The sequence below is a fragment of the Amblyomma americanum genome, chromosome 8, assembly GCF_052857255.1.
Source record: "Amblyomma americanum isolate KBUSLIRL-KWMA chromosome 8, ASM5285725v1, whole genome shotgun sequence".
NCBI lineage: Eukaryota > Metazoa > Arthropoda > Arachnida > Ixodida > Ixodidae > Amblyomma > Amblyomma americanum.
In genome coordinates this window covers 23,861,139-23,870,648 of record NC_135504.1, presented here as the reverse complement: position 1 = coordinate 23,870,648, position 9,510 = coordinate 23,861,139, and the positions used below count along the sequence as shown (strand labels likewise).

At 42.5% G+C, this 9,510-nt stretch overlaps 1 long non-coding RNA gene across 1 annotated transcript; it reads right to left on the bottom strand.

The window, feature by feature from the left end:
- Window positions 1–582: 582 nt before the first annotated feature.
- LOC144100299 (uncharacterized) lies at window positions 583–4,819 on the bottom strand. The gene is made up of 4 exons (XR_013307607.1): window positions 4,780–4,819; window positions 2,849–2,925; window positions 1,065–1,091; window positions 583–611 (listed from the first exon to the last, which is right to left on the bottom strand). It is a non-coding gene; the product is annotated as an uncharacterized LOC144100299 (long non-coding RNA).
- Window positions 4,820–9,510: the final 4,691 nt, after the last annotated feature.

Genomic DNA, 9,510 nt, shown 5'->3' with positions numbered 1-9,510 from the left:
TGAATACTAGTGCCAGTTTCATCATTGATATAACCTCGATGATCGCGTGGAATCGCGTCTCCTTTTGAAACCCTGAATGAATGTGATGTTGAGCGGAACCTTGGCGGGTTTAATACAAGTGCCAACACGCGGGTTTGCGCGCGATAAGATTTTATAACTTCTAGGATTAGCTTCCGAATGTCACGAGCTAGACAGCAATGGGTGCTACTAATGACTTCGTACGTATGTAATGTAAATAAAATTTTACTGCACTGCTGTCAAAAAACAGCTTGTTGCATGGCGGTTGGTCAGCAATGATAGTCTTACCGTGCGGTGCCGAAAGTTAGCTCCATGTAATGATAATAATAATAATTGGCTTTTGGGGAAAGGAAATGGCGCAGTATCTGTCTCATATATCGTTGGACACCTGAACCGCGCCGTAAAGAGAAGGGGTAAGCGAGGGGGTGAAAGAAGAAAGGAAGAGAGAGGTGCCCTAGTGAAGGGCTCCGGAATAATTTCGACCACCTGGGGATCTTTAACGTGCACTGACATCGCACAGCACACGGGCGCCTTAGCGTTTTTTTTTTTTAGCTTCATATACTTACCCCATTTAGTGGCACCAGTAGTCTTCCCTAGAAAATAGGAATGGTGGGGATTAGAAATCGTAGTCATCTCGTAAGCTAGTAAGCACTAATGTTTTTTGTAGGATTGATGTGAACTTTGCTTGAAGATGCGCAGAATTCATGTCCACGGCCATTAGCGTGTCGAATAGCGGCCACATGCTTGATACTGTTATTAGTATGCGTAATTACCCAATAATTATGCTTACACAACAGCATAGAGTTGAACTGAAAATGAAAATTGGTTTTTGAGGAAAGGAAATGGCACAGTAACTTTCTCATGATCACATTAATGGCGACCTGGAGGATGGAGCTAGCAGGTAATCCCCCCCCCCCACCCTGAGTCTAGTAAGGAAGCTGACTGAATGCACGTGAAGGTTTAACACAATGCACGACGTAAGTAATAAGTTTATAAGTATACAAAACAAGTAAAATATTAACTTTGAATATGATTCGTGCACCTACCTTGTTTGGGTTTATCCCAACCGTGACCTGGAAAAAAAATCAGAATAGGGCCTTGTCAGTTACGGCTGTTTCTTTCTCAGTTTTTTATCAGTTTTATTGTTTTCGACGTTCATCTTCTCTAATGTGTCTCGGCTACTGCCATCATCCGTGTTCAGATGTTTCATGTTGTTCAAATAAAATAAAAACATGCAACGCTGGCAGGCAAGATCTTTTCAAATTCCTTGACAGTAATAATGTTTTGATTTTGCATGACGTCATCAACGCCCCTAATGTTGTGAATGGTGCCACATTGGATGCAACACACACATTGCGCATGGCATTGAAGGCAACGTCCATTTCCTTGACAAGAGCTTCTCGTGATTATTATGACTGACGCGCCATCAACCAATAGGAGGCGAATTTTTTCGACGTCCATGATTTCTTGCATGGCCTAGCTCTTGAGTCTCAGATTGACAAAGATGAGCGGCGTTCTGGGAGGCTCTTTTTGTTACTAAATATCCCGTAGTGTATGCACTGTGCCACATTTTAAAGTTTCACTTCTACGTTGTTTGCACATTATTAATATGCCTGTGTACGTGCAACTACATAGAATAAACCCCTACAAAAATTTGCTGGACAGTCTATAGACTGTCCACAGACTTCTGTCTATAAGGTCTATAGATTCTTTATAGGCAAGCCCTAGAGAATAGTCTATAGGCAATACAAATCTCACAGTCTATACAAAATCTATAGATTTATGGCCATACACTTTACTAGACTTTTGTCTATAGACTACTATATACAAAAAGAAATATATATAGGAAGAAAATACAGTCTATATTAAGTCTATAGACTGACTATAGACCATTTTTGTAAGGGTTAATGCGTGAACGTGAACGAGAGGTTAAGAGAGCATGCCTTGAACGTGAAAAATGCACGCGAGGGAAAAGATTTTGAAGGCTTCCTCGCAAGTCACTGTATCACTTGCCTAGATTGTACTCCTGCACTCGATGACACCTCCATAATCAGAAAGAGCAGTGTACGTATGACTAGAGAAATAGCAGAATCAAATCAGATATATAGCCTGGGAGAGGGCTGCGTCAGCACAGCCTCTATCGCCCTTTCACCAAAAGAGCTGACTTTTCTGAGCATGCGCGAACGGTAGCTACACTACGTTTATAAGTGTGAATCCCTTCAATAAAATTTGTTGTCAGTTCAGCGCCCGTCCTTGTCGCCTCGTCTCTGTCCTCGTCTGTTCAGCGCTGCTTCTCCAGAAAACCTTGTAAGGGTTAACACTGCCCAAAATTTCAGTATTACGCCACATTAGTACTGCGTAAGTGTAGCTAGAAGTTCAGGGGCTGCTCTACTTGTATTACATACCCAACATCTGTGGGCAAAAGCATTTTTGAGCGGGACACCGTTTATGAACGCAATTTTTCATATACTGTAAGATTTCACTACAACAATCAATATATCCGCAGGTCACCTGACGGCAGTCTTGCAATTTTTTTTTCTGTTAACATTTATGCTGTCGTCAAAAGTGTCCCTCATTGGTTTTTTTTATGGCAGTCTTAACCGTTCGATGCAATCGATGGAAACACTTTATGAGAATCATTTTGCTGCATACCAGAAGAATGGGCCATTTCCTTCAATATTTCCATAGCAGTATCTTACAATTTTTCGATTTTCAAAATTTCTGCCTGAGAATGTTGGATATGAATATTTATTTCAGTATCGAACATAAAACCCGTCTTGTGCATAGAAAGCACGTCACTGTTACGAGTTGTGTGGCACGGTTGACTTACAGGCGACCAGGAGCCCGGCGAAAAAAATGACAACGCACAACTTCATCGTGGCACCACGCAAGCTGTCCTACGGATTTCTGTAAAGAGAAGGCATGAACAGAAATTAGAATTACCATCCTAGCCAAAAACATAGGGATACAGAAAAAAGAAGCGATAACATTTAGTCTGCCTGTTGTGGTGTCTATAATGAGTGTCTAATAATAATTGGTTTTTTTGGGGAAAGGAAACTGCGCAGTATCTGTCTCATATATCGTTGGACACCTGAACCGCGCCGTAAGGGAAGGGTAAAGGAGGAGTGAAAGGAGAAAGGAAGAGAGAGGTGCCGTAGTGGAGGGCTCCGGAATAATTTCGACCACCTGGGGATCTTTAACGTGCACTGACATCGCACAGCACACGGGCACCTTAGAGTTTTTCCTCCATAATAACGCAGCCGCCGCGGTCGGGTCCGAGCCCGGGAACTCCGGAGCAGTAGTCGGGCGCCCTAACCACTGAGCCACCGCGGCGGGGCAGTGTCTACTGTTGCTGCGATTTTCCCGCCAAAACTCCGTTTCGAACCGGTGCATTGCCCTTGTGTGGCATGCTTGAGTCATCATCTTGTAGAATGTTCCAGTAGGTTCCATCGGATTATCATTTGGTATTATACTAATCGGACCCACTAATCCACCTTTATTCGTTTTCTGGGTAGGGCCAACTTTCAAAATTTTAGAGGTCCATAGGAATTTTCGTTCGTTTTTTGGGGGGTGGGGGTGGACAGCTTCCAAATTTTTAAGTTGGCCAACCCCCCACAGTTTCAACTTTGGCGGTGCCCTATGATTGGTTCACTGGCAGTCACGTGGTGTTATTGAAATCCCTCATAATCCTAATGGCACAGTGATGTAGCAGTTAAACGATGCGCCACTTCCCCGACAGGTGGTCGTTTCAAACACAGCCATCGGTGCAGCTTGTGAGACACAAGTTGTTCTTCCCGAGCCTTCGTTAAAGCGCAGCGCCACGATGCACAGGTGGCAACTGCGTGGAATTCAGCAACGGCTGGCAGTTTTCTTACAAACTGATTTGCAGGTTGTGAAGACGTTACAAGGTCAGGTGACCTCTGTCGATGAATCAAGAAATTTTTTGGGTATTTTAAATTTCGCAGTGCTCTCCAATTGATCAACTTGGGGCACGGGATTCAGATACCATGGAATTGACCAATCAGGAAATTTATTTACACAGAAGCAGGAAACTGCATGACGACCACCTAGATACGATCGAATTGAAAAATAATTTACACCTATACATTGCCTCTTTTACTTAGAGAAAATACTTTAAAAATAAACAGAAGCGGCATCCCAGAAGCAAATGTTTTGAAATCCTGTCATAAAGTTATATGCCACGACAAATTTATTTTTGCTTTTGCACCAACCATATTACGGTGTATAAGGTCAACTGGTGCCTGAAGTAAAACAAATAAATATAAAAAACATTGTTTACTGTTGCGATTGGTTCTGATCCCGTGTGACACGGAATGTTCGAAGCGCTACAGATTGGTCATCATGGGCCACTATCTAACTTGTTAATTTTTCGAATTCAGCGCATCTCTTAGGAGAGTTTTTACAGACGCTACCATAAGCGTTGAAATATGCTTCATTTTCTAAAATCGCGGGGTTGTAGTTAAAAAAATTATCTTTTGTTATGCTTGATAGAGAAGAAGTTGAAGAGAAGATTACGGCCTTCAGTATAGCGGTTCTTAAAATGGCAAGTAACATTCCTGTGGAGAAGGGGTCGCACAGCTTCACACTTCGCGCACAGTTATCAGTTAGAGCGCGTGGGGTTGCACAGACAATCACCGAGTGAGTTTACATTCGATATCAACCCTCTGGCCCACTGAGACAGACAGAGAGCGGTTTTCGATAGTTCGCTTGAAGGAAGCGACAGAGAAGAAATCCACTCACCAAAAAGCTGCCCGGATGCAACTGCACAAATAGTTCTTCTGCGAGAGCTTTGACTGCGGAATCGTGCGAGGCGCGCTTTATATAGGGACGCAGCGTTCAACAAGGTTGTTAACCTGCAATAAACAGATTGCGCGTTTCTAACCCTTTTACCCCTTTTTTTGGTCCTCTCAGAAAAATACAAGAAAAAACGTAAATGAAAAAGAGGGGGAGCCCGGACCAGAAACGCTTTACCGGGCTTAAAGCCAATAAAAAAAAGGAAAATGAGCTAAACGCTCCTTTCTAACCGGGAAAGCAGTTTATTTCACAAATTTTACTGTTTATATTTACGACGCACCTGCGAAACGTGATGATCAGTCGCTAATGGCCCGTCGCCACTGCGCTGGCAATGGCCTCTTGTGCCATCTGCCTGCGAATTAACCTTTCGTGAACCCGGCACTGTTCGCGAAAGCTGTACTCAAAGGCAGGTGGCGCACGTGGCGACCACACCACCAGTTCTTGGTTCATGACCTTAGATTTTGTCACGTGACTGGAGGCAACAAACTCCAGTGTAGCTTTTGCGTGTCTTTGCTGCTAATGCAGTGTATTACAGTAAGCGGCCTAAATAAGGAGGAGAAAACAACGCTTTATTTAGAGTAGGGGCTGGAAGCACCGAACAAAGGGAGATGAAAACCGCTCAGTTCGGCCAATCTCATTTTACTTGTACTTTTGCTGGCTTCTATGAAGAAAAAGTGACCAATAATAGGTAACAGTACGCAACTCATTTCGATGCAGTTGGTCATTTTCATTGGTTCACTCAACTGCTTAAACATATTCAATTATACGCTTGTGCGGGACGACACCACTGCGGTGTCGTTCTCTGATGTTTGAGTACTGTTGTAGTATGGTATGGCAATTTTGTTGTTGTTTACTCCTTGTTTGCTGTATTTCTGTTTCTTCTTTTTGGGTTATTCTGGAAATATGTGTATACCCATCTGCCATGATTGTTACTTTCAGGCCGCAGTATTTATAAATGGATCAAAATAATAGTTGATTTGATGAGTGAAATTGTGTCAGGGTCTCTGTTACGTTGTTGCTATTCTTCGTGCGGTGCTAGTGTTTGTTCAATGTGTCCAGAAAAAAAGCAACATTTCTATCTCTTTACAACTATGTGTTCTTGCTAGTCTAATAATAATAATTGGTTTTTGGGGAAAGGAAATGGCGCAGTATCTGTCTCATATATCGGCGGACACCTGAACCGCGCTTTAAGGGAGGGGACAATAGAAGGGAGTGAAGGAAGAAAGAGGTGCCGTAGTGGAGGGCTCCGGCATAATTTCGACCACCTGGGTATCTTTAACGTGCACTGACATCGCACAGAACACGGGCGCCTTAGCGTTTTGCCTCCATAAAGACGCAGCCGCCGTGGTCGGGTTCGAACCCGGGAACTCCGGATCAGTAGTCCAACACCTTAACCACTGAGCTACCGCGGCGGGTTACCAATAAGCGAAATCGGGATGCAACCGTAAAATGTGTGATGTCTAATCAATTTAACTCTGCAATGCAATCGAAGCGAAATCTTCGCTTACCATTCTTTGCCGCTTCCGTAACAAAGTGTTGTGATCATTCCGAATAGATACTGAAGCAAGTGCCGTTTGCTTCAGGGAGCCGCCACGTTGGCAGGGGCTCTGTCTTAAAATGTAAACTCTGGAATTGAGCCTTTAAGAGCAGCGCAGACTCGGCACTAAGAAGCTCGTAAAGTTATGCGCAAGTATGCTATCTGCCGACCATTTCATATCACACAATTCTGGACAAAAGCATTTTTGAGCGGGAAACAGTTGATGACGGCAATTTTTTTTTTTTGGTATACTGTAGGATTTCAGTATAGCAGTCAATATATCCGCCGACCAACCGGCGACAGTCATGGATTTGCCTTGCAAAGTAGCGTTTTTCCTATCGCCAATTTGCCCCGCCATGGTGGCTCAGTGGTTAGGGCGCTCGACTACTGATCCGGAGTTCCCGGGTTCGAACCCGACCGCGGCGGCTGCGTTTTTATGGAGAAAAAACGCTAAAGCACCCGTGTGCTGTGCGATGTCAGTGCACGTTAAAGATCCCCAGGTGGTCAAAATTAATCCGGAGCCCTCCACTACAGCACCTATTCTTCCTTTCTTTCACTTCCTCCTTTATCCCTTCCCTTACGGCGCGGTTCAGGTGTCCAAAGATATATGATACAGAAACGGCGCCATTTCCTTTCCCCAAAAACCAATTATTATTATTACTATCGTCAAAAGCGTTCCCCTTTGGTTTTCGATGGCATCCTAAACTGTTCAATGCGAGTGATGGAAACAATTTAAAACAATGATTTTGCTACATTTAGGAAGAATGGACCATTACCTTTACACCAAGTTCCCAAAGTATTCTTGATCTGTGCGTTACAAGTTTCCCTCGTGAGAATGTAAAATCAGGCACCCTGGTCTGCAGTTTAAGCGATCATTTGCCAATATATTGTGTGTTACCCTGCAAACACACAGTCGCCCCCGAACACAAAGTATTAATTAGAGATTACTCCGAGTACAATGTTAACAAGTTTAGGGACATGCTGACAAATGTTGACTGGAACATAATTTTGGAGCTCTCGAACCCCGATGCCGCTTACGACGCTTTCCTTTCATGCTTTGTATCTGCTTATAACACATGTTTTCCCCTCAAGCCCCGAAAAAAGAACAAAAAAGTACGAAATCCCTGGATTTCTCGTGAATTGTTTCAAAGAATCAAACAGAAAAACCGACTTTTCCAAACATTCTTGCAAACAAAAGATGAAAGTGACTTTCATGCATTCAAGAAAGTACGAAATCTGCTAAATTCAGACTTAAAAAAAGCAAAGCTCAAATACTACACACATAAATTTACACAGGTGAACGGTAATACACGACTGGTATGGCAAACCATGAGAGAGTTAATCTATAAGAATGCAGAAACAAAAAAAGTGAAATTTCGGAATGCCGATCTGTCTGAAGCAGAGGTTTCAAACCTGTTTAATGAGCATTTTCTCGCTGCTGGTGCTCCTTTAGCCGACGCAACAAATGTCCCTTCTTCTACACCTTGGGAAAATTATGTCACTGCAAGTAATCCGAATACAATATTTTTGTCCCCCACTGATTTCAGCGAGGTGCAAGATATAATTATGTCTCTAAAAGACGGTTGTGCATCTGGCACTGATGAGATCAGACCAAAACCACTGAAGGCTGTGAGTCAAATAGTTAGTACTCCTATTGCACACATCTGCAATCTTATAATGGAAAAGGGAGTTTTCCCAGCCAAAATGAAACTTGCTCGTGTGACGGCTATACACAAGGGAGGCTCTTTCGATGACGTGAACAATTACAGGCCGATCTCTGTGCTTTCTGTATTTTCGAAAATAGCTGAGCATATTATAAACAAAAGGCTTGTTGGATTTCTAACCTCGCAAAATATTATCGTAAGGCAACAGTTCGGCTTCCAGAAAAACAAATCTCCAGAAACAGCACTACTTGGAATAAAAGATGAAATTCTGCACAATATCGAAAACAAGGCATTAACTCTGGGTATATTCCTCGATTTTAGAAAAGCGTTCGACAGTGTCCAACATGATATACTTATAAAAAAGCTTCAGCATTACGGTGTCAGGGGTATAGCTGGTACTCTCCTCGTGAGTTATTTAACTTCACGTGAGCAGTATACTGTCATCAATGGTGAATGTTCAGAGACAAACACTCTGTTGTATGGTGTACCACAAGGGTCCATCCTAGGGCCAGTCTTATTTCTCATCTATATTAATGATATTGTAAATATACCGGGTGCCTCGAATTTGGTTTTATATGCGGACGACACCAATGTGTTCTTTTCGGGTAGGGATTTAGATGCGCTGTTCAGAAAGGCGAACAATTGGATGTTGGGCTTAACCTCATGGCTGGGAAGTAACCGGCTCGCATTAAACATAAACAAAACAAAGTATGTACTCTTTCGTTCCAAAGGTACAGAAATGTATACAATTCCGTGTTTAAAATTTAATGGCCTGGACATACAACAGTCTTCTACTACCAGATTTCTAGGTGTGACATTCCACGAAAATCTCTTATGGAATGCTCACATCCACACACTTAGAACTGATCTCTCTCGTGCCTTAGGCATCTTAAACAGACTGAGGTGTTACCTGCCAGCTTCTATCAAACGACTAGTGTACTACTCCCTTATACATTCACGTTTTAGCTATTGTTCTCTTGTGTGGCAAACCACAACGAAAACAAATTTAGATTCCTTACTATCAATACAAAAAAGAGCAATACGCGCTATCAGTAACTTAGAGCTGTCCTCTAGTTGTGCGCCCTACTATAGATCGCATAGAATACTCCAAATGCCTCAGTTCTACAAATACAGACTAAGCCTGGAAGTTTACCGCCAATACCGGTTGGATAAATCTACCTTTGAAACAAAATACCAAGAAAAAAGAAGTGTGTACGATTTAAGAAAAAGCATCATAGTCAAGCCCCGAGCTCGAACAAACTATGGACATCAAAGATTAAGCTGTCAGATAGCAGATTTACTAAACAACTATCCCGTCATTCACGACCTATTAACTGAAAATCTTTCATTAAGCAGGTTTAAGAAAACACTCAAGGGATTATTCTTAACGGAAGACTAGTGTGTTATGTTTTCATGTTTTTCTTCTTGTTTTCAATTTTATGTTCCATGTGCTTCAAGTTCGATAGTTTACATGTA